The sequence below is a fragment of the Schistocerca nitens genome, chromosome 9 (genome assembly GCF_023898315.1).
Source record: "Schistocerca nitens isolate TAMUIC-IGC-003100 chromosome 9, iqSchNite1.1, whole genome shotgun sequence".
Taxonomy (NCBI): domain Eukaryota; kingdom Metazoa; phylum Arthropoda; class Insecta; order Orthoptera; family Acrididae; genus Schistocerca; species Schistocerca nitens.
The window spans coordinates 396,300,202-396,315,651 of NC_064622.1; the positions used below are offsets into that span (position 1 = coordinate 396,300,202).

A 15,450-nucleotide genomic window follows, 5' to 3' on the forward strand; every position below is an offset into this window, starting at 1 on the left:
ATAGAGACCCCACGAACACAAATTTGCTGTGGCAGGTATGAAATATAAACTACGTTACTCGCTCGTTACACTTGAAGGACAGATGTTGAATGGGCCGAAACGAGCCGCCGCATAACAGCGTACTTGCCTGCTAACTTCGAAAGAAGGTAGATGCGGTCCCTAGCGCAACTTATAACATCGTCGAAAATCAGTGCGGACGGGAGAGCTTTGGTACACCCTGTTAAAGAAACGGAAAAATGGAGGCGGTACAATTGGAGAGCGATCCGCCTTCACCAACATGCATAAGCAATTCATTAATAGTATATATATATACATATATATATATGAATTACAAAAAACTAATAATAAAAAAAATTGCATGGCGCGAGTTTCGATCCGGCGACCTTCGGATTACTAACCCGAGATCTTACCGCTGCGCCACGACGCTGTAGAAGGCTGTTAATCGTAGAGAGTATTTCACCACAACGGTTTCTTTTAACTGTCGATTTTCTCGACAACGGCTGAGAAGTGCATCTTGGTGCTTTGCCACATTACACCTCTGGCCATGAGCTTTTATTATGCGCAGTATGAATCGAATCTGAATTTCACAATTGGCGGCCTCCCCTTGTGAGCATAGCAATGTCATTTTTAAACCGAGCAGTTTATTCTTCACATCATACATTTAGTCTTATTTACGAAAAATGTCATCAGATGATTATTTCTTATTCACAGCTGTGTTGTCAGGAATAATTTGTTTTGTTCGCATTAGTTTCGGTTTTTACGAAAATGTTGGGAAAAAGAGTGGTCCTAGCACATTTACTTAGGGCATTGCACACAAGTTCTATCCTGATGATTGGTCCGTGTGCAGTATAAGGCATTAGCGTGTATAAAACAAATATTTCCAAAGATGTACCACATTTCTTTCTATAGTTATTAGTCACATTGTAGTAGAGTAGCGATCATTTATATTTTTATGGTTAGATGTACGAAGACAAGGTCTTTTCTGGTACTCAAAGATTATGTTTCGCTAGCTTAAAGACCTGCACTTATTTTCGACATTACTCTCCTTCAGGTACACACGCTTTGACCACAGTTTTCCATCGAATGCGCTTTAACCGCGACATGATTCTGAAAGTTCTGCAGGACACCTGCCTACTGCTGCCATAACGTTTCACTAGATTCCGAACCATTCTCCAGCACTAATTTGTTTAGGCATGGCAGCACGAGGAAATTAGAGGGTGCAAACGTGATCATTGAGTTGAATGATCAACATTTCCTCCTTCATGTTAGTACACTTCGATCACTACAATGAGTGGATGGAAGCACGGGTCATTCTGGAATATCTGCCTGAATTTCAACTTCTGGCTGCTCTAACCTCTCTATTGTTTTGAATACTTTACCGAGTCACGAATTTTATGAAGGAAAAACTGAAACCAAAGGGTGTGTCCAAATCGCATTAATAAAGAAGATATCCCAAATATTCGTTGTTCCATCCCTAAAATTACTCATCTCGGAAGTGCCCTTGTGAGCAGGCGTATCGTCCAGAAGAAATATGACTTTTCTTCTTTCATGAGCCTAGCCTCTTGTCGTGCTTCTATTTTTTATGTAATCGTCCCAGAAGACCAGCATATTATTTACCAAATACTGTTTTACTCTTTTCGAAGTAATCAGTAAGAGATATCGCTACCAAATCCGAAAGAAAACTCACCTTAGCTTCTCCACTAGATGAAACCGACTTTGTCTTTTTTGCTGCGAACATCTGTCTCTACCCACCGCGTTTATTCGTGTTTCGTTAATGGCCAGAAGTCTTCCACCAGGGTACTATCCAAAGTACAAGTCGGCGTAGACCACGAGTGATATTTTTGCTGAGGATTTTATTTTATTAATTTCCATTGATCAGCATTCTACAAACTATAGTAACTATATTGCACAAAATTTTCTGATAGTTCACTGTTCGTGTAAAATGTAGCGTACTCTTACTTGTTATGTGATCATTGCGGTAGCTATTGCGCACAATTATCTTCATAGAATGTCCAGTATCGTATTGTGCACTTTCTCGATGTTCTGACGTGTGGGAAATTCTTCACGTGATTCAGCCACGCATTTCATAACTGTTGAAAACGAAGAAGCGTGCTCTTTATAAAGTTTCACCAAGTTTGAATCAATTTCTGTTGATGATGAATCATCCAAACCAACGATAAAACTGGCATGTAGCTTTCTCATTCTCCTACAAACACGGAAAAGAAAACAAAACATCATTGATATTAATGACATCTGTGTGCTTTTTCCAAAGTTCTCATTTTGCCGTAGTACTGTGAATAAGTGCTGCCATTTAGTTTCTCATGCCGCAATTGTGGACGTCTCTTTTCTTTTCGTCAGGGTTATATAAGCCTTATATGGATTGCTTCTTTAAATGCCGAGATCGTTGATTGATATCTCAAGAACTCGATGGTGTGTTTGACTGTCAGCGGTCGGAATTATCTAAGATGATGCGCAACTTATCTTATATTCAGCAGTTTATAACGTATTGGAAATACAAGTGGCCAGAAGAACGTGTAGATTTGGACCCACACACCTCTCAAAGAATCAGTACGGAGTCAGGAAACTACGACTCGTGTGAAACACAGATTGCCTTATTCGTTAATGACATCTTACAAACAACAGATGAAGAGATTTATCTCGCCTTCTTAGATTTCCGTAAGGCGTTCAACATTGTACCATAGAGTAGACTGCTAAGTAAGATACGGTCTTACGTAGTATCTTAGTAAACATGTCAATCGTTTGAGAAATATTTGACAATCAGAATCTAGTACATTATTCGTGACGGTGAATGTACCGCAGAACAAAAGAAACAACGAGCGTACCCCAAGGAAGCTTAATGAGGCCTCTAATTTTTTCAGCATACGCAAATAATTTATCAAACAGGACCAGCAGCACTAAAAGATTGTTTGATGACGACGCTGTTGATTACAAGAAAGTCATGATCGTAATGAGCTGCAGATGGACTTGAACAATATTTTCTATTGATGTACCGAATGTTAGCTCTCTGTAAACGTGGATGAATGTAAGGTAATGCCTATAGCAAAGAGAAATAACCAGTGTTCCTCTTCTGGTGTAACGATTGAGGACGCGTACCCTTAAACTTTACTGCTATCCGCAGAATAACTTCCTTTCCATATTGGATAACTTAAAAAAGTTGGCCAACGATATATTTCACGGTCGTAATTCGGATTTATTTCACTTTTTAGGCGTTGGTAATGGCAATATGAACGACGCCAGGGCAATCTGTTGTGGGAAAAGCGATAAATCTGAAGCAGGCAGCCATTCTCGACAACAATCGCTGGCAGCTAGTCAAGATTCTACTTTCTTGTTCTGTGAGCGAGCTGATACACGAGGCTCGACATACTCGCTTATTTGCATAATGTTCCCTTCTTGTTGGTTATATGTGTGGTTTTATGGTATGTCTCACCTTTCATTGCAGTTAACGTAAAGATTAAGGTAAGATGAGTGTATTTAAGAAAAACGTTGACGGATACCGGACATTGTTTCTGTCGTATGCAAGAGAAAAACGGTGGTCAGACTGCGAAACAAAGATGGATGCAGAATACTTGAAGAACCTTAATGTAGTTCAGTTTTGTTTAATTACGTAAGTGACCTCTGTTAATGTAAACGAATCACTGATACGTAAAGCAGCTGCTGTTACGTGTAATTACGTAATTTTTAACGGAGAGAAGTTTCTTGACGAAAAGGTAACTTCGGGCGTAATCGAAGAAAGTGTTACTGTATTATTACTGTTCAATATACAGGGTAAATGACTTAACACTTGCTGCGGAAATATTGCAGAATTAGTAAGTGCTTTTGATGTGCGATTTTCGCAGAATGGATTGGTAGCTAGGAGTTCTTATTGGTAGCCAATAGACAGATTCTAATAATACTTAGAAAGTGTATTTTTGTGCAAATAATCACTTTTTAAATAGAACAATGCCTATTGATAGTAACAAACTAAAAGTAGGGTTAGTTAGAATGTCAGTGGTGTTGGTTGCAGAATTCCAGTGCGAGTCGTTTACGAGATACCGTATTTTCAAAAGTTTCCAGACCGATATTTGTTTTTGACATTCAACCTGCATAGTGGCTAAGTAAAATATTGTTAAGTTTGCTTGCAGTTTTCTTGTATATTCCATGAGTGCGTTGCGACTTGCTAGTCAGTGTGTGACTGTCCAAGCTGTAGATCGTGGCCGGTGTGGCCGAGCGCTTCTAGGCGCTTCAGTCTGGAGGCGCGCGACCGCTACGGTCGCAGGTTCGAATTCTGCCTCGGGCATGGATGTGTGTGATGTCCTTAGGTTAGTTAGGTTTAAGTAGTTCTAAGTTCTAGGGGACTGATGACCTCAGATGTTATGTCCTATAGTGCTCAGAGCCATTTAAACCATTTGAAGTAGATCGTGAGTGGACGATGGGCTTTACCAATCCAGAAAAAGCTGACATGTTCATGGTGTATGGAGAATGTAGGAAGAACGCAGTTAGTTCTTGTACGTTGTACGCGGCAAGGTATCCCAATAGACATCAACCATCTCGGCAATTATTTACCAAGTTCTTGAACCAGTTACTTGAAAGTGGTAGTGTAACTCCTACACAACGTAACAGAAGGAAACAAGTGACGACAGAAGAGAGGGAAATTAATCTTCTTGCTGCTGTTGCAGTTGATTCGCACGTTGACTCCCGCGCAATCGCACGAAGAAGTGGCATGAGTCAGGCAAGTGTCTTACGCATCCTCCGTCGACATAGTTCCATCCCTATCACGTCTCTGTCTCCATGAAGAGCTGCATGGAAGCGATTATGACAATTGTGTTAACTCCTGTCTCTACAAGGGCATTAAGACAGGATGCTTCAGATGAATCAAGTACCTTATCTTGCTTAGTGACGAAGCCACATTTACCAATCATGACCAAGTAAACCGTCGAAACATGCGCTATTGGTCTGTTGACAGTCCCCGTTGGCTTCTTCAGGAGGAACTGCAGCGTCCATGGAGTGTAAACGTGTGGTGTGGAATAGTTCATTGTCAGCTCATCGGTCCGTTTTTCATAGACGGAACACTGAACTCGCACAAGTATTGCAACCTCCTAACAGACCATCTCCCACAGATGCTAGAAAACGTTCCTCTACAGACTAAGGGGAACCTGTGGTACCAGCATGATGGCTATCCAGCCCATAGTGGACGAAGCATGTCTTCATGAACTGTTTTCAAATCGTCGGATTGGTCTCAGAGGACCTGTACCTTGACCGATCCGTAACCCGCATTTGACACCTGTAGACTTTTTTCTGTGAAGAATCCTGAAAGGCACTGTCTACAAGTACATACCAACAACGCCCGAGTATGCAGCGACGTATTACTTCACCCTGTTTGGACGTCTCTGCTGAAAAGCTAGCGCGTGTGCAGCGGTCGTTCCATACTGCACTGGAAGCTTGTATTGCCGCTGCCGGTGGTCACTTTGAACACAACCTTTGACGGTCAGCTGTCTCGCCACTGGTCAGAATCTACATAACTAGTGTATGCACTTCTTTGTTCTTTAATGTGTACTACAGGTATTGTAGAAGTGTCGGAGTGGAAACTTTTCAAAATACTATATTTCGTAAACGACTCGAACTAGACTCTGCAACGAACACCACTCACACTCTAATTTACCCTACTTTTACGTTGTTAATGTCGACAGGCATTGTTTCATTTAAAAAGACTATGTCTGCGCAAAAATGCACTTTCTAAATATTATTACAATTTGTTGGTTGGCTAACAATACGAGTCCCTGACTAACAATCCATTCTTCGAAAACCACACATCAGTAACACCATTTCTGCAATATTTTGGGTACAGGTTTCAGGTGATATATATATATATATATATATATATATATATATATATATATATATATATATATATATATATATATATATAATTATAGCGATTGTTCCCCTTTAGGAGAGCGATTGAACTTGAATTCATAATTTCATCTTCGGATGTGTTTCTTCTTTGCTTCCCAAAACCTCCTCATCCTCTCAGAATGCTCCTTCTTCCGTTCCTCTGTCCATTTTTTACCAGGCTGACGCGATGTTCTTTCCCCAAACTTCACACTTGTGATTTTATGCCGGCACTCGGTGCGATCTTCGAGATTTTTTATGTTGATCTGCTGTAGATCCCTCTGGACTTCTTTCAGCCATTCCGTGCCACATTTACTCCTTGTTATAATATTGAATAATTTCTTTGCTGTTCTGGAGTCTTCCATCCTGTAGATGTGTGTATAAAATTTGGCTCGGCGCTTTCTGATTTCATCTGTTACTATGTTGAGCTTTCTATAGAGCTCGTTTTGTGGTCTCTTCATCCAAATGCCATTTTTGTTGACTGGACCGTAAATCTTCCTGAGAATTTTTTTTCTTTCTACTTCCTTAATTTTAGAATGACCATCAATCACCATTGTTTCAGCTGCATAGATTGCTTCTGGAAGAATCACTGTTGTATAGTGCCTTAATTTTGCGTCTGTCGAAATGCACTTCTTGTTGTAATGCGTCCATGTTAGCTTGTAGGCTTTCTGGAGCTTCGTGATTCTTTCTTCATTTGCAATTCGGTTTAATCCTGAGGACTGTATAGTTTCACCGAGGTATTGAAAATGGCAGACTTGTAGAATTTTACGATATTTTGTTATTAAAGGGGATTTATTTTCTGGCTGCCTTTCCATATATTGGGTTTTTTCATAAGATATCTGTAGTCCGGTTTTTTGTGAAATTTCATGTAGTTTTTCCACTGCGTGAATCGCTTCTGTTCTGTTATTGGTGATAATTGCAATATCGTCAGCGAAAGCAAGGCACTTGACTTTAATTCGGTTCTCTTTCTTGATACCGATTTGGATACCCTTTACGTGAGGTTCCCATTCCCTGATTATCTTTTCTAGAACAATATTGAAAAGGATTGGGGATAGTCCGTCCCCCTGTCGGACTCCAGATTTGATTTCGAAGGGTTCTGATACTTCGCCCATGAATTTCACTTTGGCCGTTGTTCCTGTAAGTGTCTGTTCTGTGATTTTTCGTGTCTTTCGGTCGATCCCAAATTCTTCCATGATTTTAAACAGGGTTCCACGGTCCACTGAATCATATGCTTTCCTGAAGTCGATGAATGTAACTACTGTGTTTCTGCATTTCCTCATTTGTAATATTGTCTTTAAGCACCAGATCTGTTCCGCACATGACCGTCCTTTTCTGAATCCGGCCTGGTATTCACCAATTAGTGTATCTGCTTGGGATTCTATCCTGTTTAAAAGCGCTTTGGAAAGGATTTTGTAAGCGACTGGGAGCAGGGAAATTCCTCTGTAATTGTTCATGTCTGTCTTGTCGCCCTTTTTGTGTAGCGGGTGAATTAGAGCGCATTTCCAGTTCTCTGGTATCTGCTCCGTTATCCATATGTCTGACATTATATGGTGTAATTTCTGCATAAGTATAGGATCGTTTAGTTTCCAGAACTCAGCAATGATCCCATCTTCTCCTGGTGCTTTGTTATTTTTCAACTGCTTGACTATCTCCATAATTTCTTCAAGATCCGGGGCATATGAGTCTGGGTGTGTGAATACTGGAGAAGAGAAGACAAGTTTTTCTTGGGGTGGTTCGCAGTTGAGGAGGGAACTGAAATATTGGGCTAAGATTTTGCAGTTATTTTTCGTGTTGGTTTCCAAAGAGCCATCGGGTTTCTTGAAGCACAAGCTAGGCGCTTGGTATCCCTGTAAGTTTTCTCTGAAAGTCTTATAAAAATTTCTTGTATTATTTTTGATGAAATCCTGCTGGATTTCAGAGAGTCTGTTGTTGTCATATCCCCGTTTTTCTTTTCTAATTATCTTTTAAGGTCTGTTTTTGGGTTTTAAGAAAGTTCTCCCAGTTTTCTTCAGTTTTGTGACTGCTAAATTTTTTCCATGCAGTTATTCGGTTGTCAACTGCCTCATCACAGGTTGCATTCCACCAGCGATGTTTCCTGTTGCGAGGGGGTTGTCCTAATTTGAGGGCTTCCTGAATTTTCTCTGTTAGTTTCTTCCAGTCTGTTGATTTTTCCTGATTAATTTGCATGATGATTTTTTCTTTGTTCAGTTGCAGATATTCCGGATCTGGTTTGGTACTTTTGGGTGGCCTTTTTAGCATTCTGTTGGGTTGGAATTTTGTTTTTATTTGGAGAAAATGATGATCTGATTCAAAGACACCTTTGCGGGTTCTGATGTTTTGAATTTCTTTTATGTTTTCTTTGGAAACTGCGACATGGTCTATTTGGTATTCACCCTGTCTAAGACTGGGTGATCTCCATGTGGTTAATTTATGTGCAGGTTTTTGAAACTGGGTACTCATTATTTTAAGTCCAAAGTTTCTGCAGAAGTCGATTAGTTTTTCACCATTCTTGTTGGTACGTTTGTGTTTGGTGTGGGGTCCAGTGGTATCTCTGAATTTTTTTTCCTTCCCTAATTGTGCATTAAAATCGCCTACTAAGATTTTTACATGGTGCTTAGGTACTTTATTTGTTGTTTCTTCTAGTGTTTCCCAGAAATTGTCCACTGTTTCAGGGTAGATTTTATTGTGGTGATTTGTGGGGGCGTGCACATTGATCAGAGTGTATGCTTTATTAGCTGATTTTACTGATAACAGGGAGACTCTTTCATTGGGAGACGTGAAGTCAAAAACTGAGTCGAGTACGGAAGTGTGTAAGGCGAATCCTGTTCCGAAAAGTGGTAGTTTGTCTCTTACTTTTATGACAGGTTTGCCCTTGTAGATCCTGTAATTCTCTGTGTTAAAGTGTCCTTCATCTGTGAATCTTGTCTCTTGCAGTGCAGTGATTTTCAGGTTAAATTTTCCCATTGCGTTGGTGAGTTGCTTTAATTTGCCTGTTTTAGTGAGGGTGTTCACATTAATTGTACCAATAAAATTTTTACGTTTCGTTTTGAGAGTGTGACGAGTTTTTGAGAAGCCCCGATTCTTCTCCGCATGGTGTCCCTGATCCCCCAGAATCCGATGATCAGGTGAATCCAGTCTATCGACTGGTGCCTGGGGTAGTGACTCTGTGGTCGTCTTTTCCATCATGCGTTCAAGTTGAATTTTAGTTTTTGTGGTGATCTCTGTTGAGACCACAGGTATACGACTCGATTTTTGAGTTCGAGAAGATTTTGTGCAGCCGCCTCAACTAGAGGAACAGACGCTGACCACTGGCCGCCGGATGCTGAACAGACACCACTGGGTTTATTGGTTTTTGGTCCGCCCTGGGTATTTCATTTCCCCAGTACCACCTATATCTAGGAAGCTTTCCCCTATCCGCCACCCGGGGAGGCGCCCGATGGGGGTACCAACAACCCCACACGGGATATATATATATATATATATATATATATATATATATATATATATATATATATATATATATATATATATATATATATATATATACAAAAGTATCGGCAGCAAAAGGATCCGACGTTACCCATTAGTTCATATATTCGTATACAGAGAAGTAACAACGCTGGAAAATTGTAGCGAAATGTTTGGAAATCTGTAGAGATCGACACTTGGTGCAGGAATTGGTAGTTGACTCGCAACATAAGGAAACAAAACGTATTTCGCATAAATATTCGTAAATACCTGAATACTCGTCTGCCGAACAAATACTGGAAGCTGTGAGATCATTAAATATCTGGGAGTGTGGCACGAAGCGAGTTAAATTGAAACGATCACGTAAAACAAATCGTAGGAAACACAGATACCAGACTGAGATTCATTGGAAGAATGCTTACGCAGAAGGTAGCTTACAAAACCCGCGTTCGAGCGATAACTGAAGAGTGTATTTGTCAAACGTTTTAAATGTCAAATCTTACATTCCTCTGAACGATCAAAAACTAATGTATCTCTTTTTGTACATAACTTATTTGTATCCAGAAAACGAGGTGTTCTGATACTACAGTGTTTTATGCAATGCAAGTTATCATTGCAAAAAATGAGACAAATTAGAAAATAAAGTGTAGTCAACAAGCAACAAGTTTGCGGAATATAGATGCTGATGTAGTATAGATGTAGATCTATGTGTAACAACCAGGAAGAAAAACATTTCGCCAATTTCATTTCCTACAGATGTCAACAACTTATCTACTGCTCAAATGGCTCTGAGCACTATGGGACTCAACTGCTGAGGTCATTAGTCCCCTAGAACTTAGAACTAGTTAAACCTAACTAACCTAAGGACATCACAAACATCCATGCCCGAGGCAGGATTCGAACCTGCGACCGTAGCGGTCTTGCGGTTCCCGACTGCAGCGCCTTTAACCGCACGGCCACTTCGGCCGGCTTATCTACTGCCTCCAGGACATTACGCATTTAAGCCGAGACAATGCCACTTTGTCTGGAATGGGAAGAGCGACTTATACAAATATCGCCATCGATGTCATATTACTGATACATTTGAACGCGAAAAACGTGTTATTGCGGATATCCGCAGATATACTCTCCGATGTCTGCATAGACGAAACTTTTCGCATCTACATCAATCTACATCTACATCTTACTGTAAAACAACCTAACAGTGTGTGGCGGAGGGTACTTTTGCCACCACTAAGTGTCTCCCCTTCTCTGTCCCACTCGCGATTGATATATAAGAAGAATGATTGTCGGTAAGCTTCTGTGTTAATTCTAATTTCACAAATTTTCTCGCTGTGGTCATTTCGCGAAACGTATATGGGAGAAAGTACTGTACTGTCCGACTCCTTCAGGAATGGAGTCTCTCGGGGTTTCAATAGTACACCACTTAGTGATGCACAACGCCAGTCTCATAGCGTTTGCCACTAGAGTTTTTTGAGCATCTCTGTATTGCAATCGCGGATGTTAAACGATCCCGTGACGAAAGTCGCCGTTCTCCGTTGGATCTTCTCTATCCCTTCTATGAGTCCGACCAGCAATACTCAAGAGTTGGTGGAGCAAGTGTTTTGTAAGTCTTTTCCTTCGTAGATGGGTTACATTTCCTTAGGATTCATCCTGTGAACCTCCGCTTAGAAACTGCTTTTCCTGCTATTCGGTTTTTGTGGTCATTCCACTTAAAGTCGCTGCAGATGGTTGCTCCTAGATACTTTACTGTTTGCAGCAGTTTGTCATCAAACTTGTGGTTGCACAGTAGTGGCTCTCTTCTCCCATGTATGTGCAGTACGTTACATTTATTTGCGTTGAGGGTCAGCTACCGGTCTCTGTAGCATTCATCACTTTTCTGCAGGTCCTTTCGCAAGTGAGTACAGTCTTCTGGAGTTGGTACCTTCTCGCAGACAAGAGCATCACCTGCGAATATTTTATCTGCAAAGTCAACATTAGTGCGGACATCAGCTAACAGCCGCTTTAGCGCAGGTCTCCTCCCGTAGCTGGCTGAAAATTTTGTGCAAGCCCGGCGGATCCGGTAACCGAAGGAAACTCGTATCCTTGAATGAGCGCGATTAAGTAGGTAGGCACGTGTATGTTGCAACGAGGTAGCCGGCGGGACAGCAACGGACGCCTCTCACAAAGAGGCTGGCTGAGGTCAGAGGTCAAGAACGGGGCTCCTGCAGCAGCTCCAGCGCTGCCCCGCTCACTCGGCGGAGGAACCGCCGCGGCTCGCAGCCAACCGCCGTCAGCTTCGCACCTTACCTTCCAGAGGCGTCCGGGGAGCGAGTTCGCGCGCCAGTGTTAACACGCTGGACTCCAGTTCCGGAGGAACGCGGTTCACATCCTCCGCCTGAAGAAAATGTAGCGTATCCGTGAGTAAATTGTGGTGTCACCGCCAGACACCACATTTGCTGGGTGGTAGCCTTTAAATCGGCCGCGGTCCGTTAGTATACGTCTGACCCGCGTGTCGCCACTATCAGTGATTGCAGACTGAGCGCCGCCACACGGCAGGTCTAGTCTATAGAGACTCCCTAGCACTCGTCCAGTTGTACAGCCGACTTTGCTAGAGATGGTTCACTGACCACATACGCTCTCATTTGCAGAGACGACAGTTTAGCATAGCCTTCAGCTACGTCATTTGCTACGACCTAGCAAGGCGCCATATTCAGTTACTATGTCTTCTGAACAGATAATATTGTGCCTCATGTACCGTCAAGAGCGACGTTCATCATTAATGGATTAAAGTTAAGTATGTAACTAATTACGTCCGCTTTCTGAATTCTAATTCCTTGTCATGTTCCAGACCTCACGCCAGTATAGTTCTTCCCTCCTCTCGCCAGCCTGCGTGAGCTAAAACGCGTGCATTTCGACCTCCTCTAGTAACACTGTGTTGGCTCTTCAGCCAACACAACATAAATAAAGCCAGTAACTCTCACAAGGGAACCTCCCCATCGCATACCCCTCAGATTTAGTTATAAGTTGGCACAGTGGAAAGGCCTTGAAAAACTGAACACAGATCAATCGAGAAAACAGGAAGAAGTTGTGTGGAACTATGAAAAAAATAAGCAAAATATACAAACTGAGTAGTCCATGCGCAAGATAGGCAACATCAAGGATAGTGTGAGCTTAGGAGCGCCGTGGTCCCGTGGTTAGCGTGAGCAGCTGCGGAACGAGAGGTCCTTGGTTCAAGTCTTCCCTCGAGTGAAAAGTTTATTTTCGCCAAGTTTTGATCTGTCCGTTCGCTCATTGACGTCTCTGTTCACTGTAATAAGTTTAGTGTCTGTGTTTTACGACCGCACCGCAAAACCGTGCGATTAGTAGACGAAAGGCCGTGCCTCTCCAATGGGAACCGAAAACATTTGATCACAAGGTCATAGTTCAATCGATTCCTCCACAGGAAAATACGTCTGATATATTCTATATTACACTGGTGACGGCATGGGCGTCACATGACAGGAATATGTTGTCGACCACCTAACTTGTACACTTGGCGAATGGGTAAAATGATTCTTCTACCTTGCCCGATTTAGATTTTCTTGTGGATGTGATAATCACTCCCAAAAAAGTGATGAAAAGATTAGAGTTTGTCACATAAACTGCAACAGTTTCACAGTCGCACAGTTTTCCCTGTGCTCTGTCAAAACATATGTTTTTAACGTTTACAAATTTTTTGGACGGACGGACGGACAGATAATAACTGTCTGAAAATAAAAAATTAAACTTTTCACTCGAGGGGAGATTTGAACCAAGGACCTCTCCTTCCGCAGCTGCTCACGCTAACCACGGGACCACAGTGCTCCTGAGCTCATATGCTCCTTGATGTTGCCTATCTTGCACATGGACTACTCAGTTTGTATATTTTGCTTATTTTTTTCATAGTTCCACACAACTTCTTCCTGTTTTCTCGATTGATCTGTGTTCAGTTTTTCAAGGCCTTTCCACTGTGCCAACTTATAGCTAAATCTGAGGGGGGTGCGATGGGGAGGTTCCCTTGTCAGTTCAAATATCGGGCTTTTCTGCAGACGTTCGCCGTCTTTTCCTACTTGCAGGTAGTCGACTGAAATTATTACCTTCGCTGTTCACCGAATATTTTTGCACAGAAAACAGATTTGTGTGACACAGTGGCTGTAGTCTTTAGGTAGATCTATTCATCACCTGTATGTAGATACGAATATACAGCTAAGCAATTGTGACAATTGCTAAGGGATCTTAGCTGTTACAACTGTATCTGCAAATTCTGATCCCAGCTGCATCAGCTACTAATCATCCTCTCTCTCTCTCTCTCTCTCTCTCTCTCTCTCATATATATATATATATATATATATATATATATATATATATATATATATATATATATATATATATATATACTAGGTGTAGCAGATATAAGGCAGATACTTTTATTGGTGACTGAGGATTGGTATACTGCATAACATTGCACCAGATTTACTTAATTTGCAGACAAATAATTATAGTTGTTACGAGTAATATGTTTTTAGGTCGGTTAGTACTTCCATGTACGAATGGCAGAGGCAAGCCATCAAAGCTTATTTTCCCCTGAGCAGCAGGTCAGGTATTGAAGCATGGATGCGTACAGGCTAAATGATAGACTATATTGCCAGGTGCCGTTCACTTCACAGCCTAGGTAGTGCCATGCAGGAAACATCAGGTCACAGTGTTCGTGACATGTTTGTGGGAAGACTGTTAGATGCAGAGAGAAAACTGATGTGTCGACATATTAAGTTACCACATGTAAAACTAATCTGCACTTATACCCATTACACCCTATACATACATATCCGAGCAAAACGTTTAACACCCAGAAGACATGGTCTCATACATATATGAGACTAAATTGTGAAGGACCTAGAAGGCATGGTCAGATGTGAATGCCACTTTATACATGATGTACACACCCTCAGTGTGATTTGAGCTCCGGGTAGAATTGTCACCATGGTCAACAGAGTTAATTGGTGTTAATCGTGTTAAGGTTTGTTACCATGTCCAGTAGGGTATACAAGTATAAGGGGTGTGAACAGCACAGGTGTTAAATGATCACTGTGAAGGACACGCAGGTGCTGCGTATCGTGTGGAGCTGCGTTATCAGCACGTGACAAATTCTGAAACGGTACCGACTGCAGCTCTTCTTTAGGCCACCTCTTTGAATCGTACAGTATCCAGATTCATAGGGCGTCCGTATGTGATAGTGGCTCGATGTTGGACTATGGGGGAATTTGGTGGTAGGCATAGCCATTGCCAAGATTCCAGTTTACCACATGTAACCATTCCGGCAACGGCCTTGCCGCAGTGGCTACACCGGTTCCTGTGAGATCACCGAAGTTAAGCGCTGTCGGGCGTGGTCGGTACTTGGATGGGTGACCATCGAGGCCGCCATGCGCTGTTGCCATTTTTCGGGGTGCACTCAGCCTCGTGATGCCAATTGAGGAGCTACTCGACCGAATAGTAGCGGCTCCGGTCAAAGAAAACCATCATAACGACCGGGAGAGCGGTGTGCTGACCCCACGCCCCTCCTATCCACATCCTCCTCTGAGGATGACACGGCGGTCGGATGGTCCCGATCGGCTACTTGTGGCCTGAAGACGGAGTGGTTTTTTTTCTCACATGTAACCATCCCAAGGCAGGATCGTCGAACTGTGCACCAAGCTTATTGGATGGAGATGATACTCAAACACAACAGGAACTCGCGCAACAATTGAATGTGATGCAGAAAGCTGTTTCTCTTCGGTTGTAAGCTATGGGAAAGGTGCGGAAAATGGGAAATCAAAAGAAAGTCGTTTCTCAATAGACTAGTTACAGGTGAAGAAAAATGGATCCTAAGCGTTGTAACTCATGGGCGAATCCAGGCAAAACATCGACATCCACTGCATGACCATATCGCTTTGAAAAGAAGACAATGCTCTCTGTTTGGTGGGATCAGAAGGGTGTCGCCTATTATGAGCTGTTACAACCTGGTGAAAGAGTTAACAGTGATCGCTAACAACAGCAAATGATCGACTTAAATCGAACATTACGTTGAAACGACTAGAATATGAAAAAAAGCAACAC

The 15,450-nt window shown here is 42.0% G+C and overlaps 1 protein-coding gene and 1 pseudogene across 1 annotated transcript in view; both read left to right on the top strand.

Annotated features, from left to right (window-relative positions):
- The window catches only part of LOC126204267 (cell division control protein 42 homolog), a 334,388-nt gene that overhangs the window by 112,545 nt on the left and 206,393 nt on the right, over positions 1-15,450 (top strand). The gene's annotated exons all lie outside the window — the stretch shown is intronic.
- LOC126204717 (5S ribosomal RNA) lies at positions 14,674-14,791 on the top strand (annotated as a pseudogene).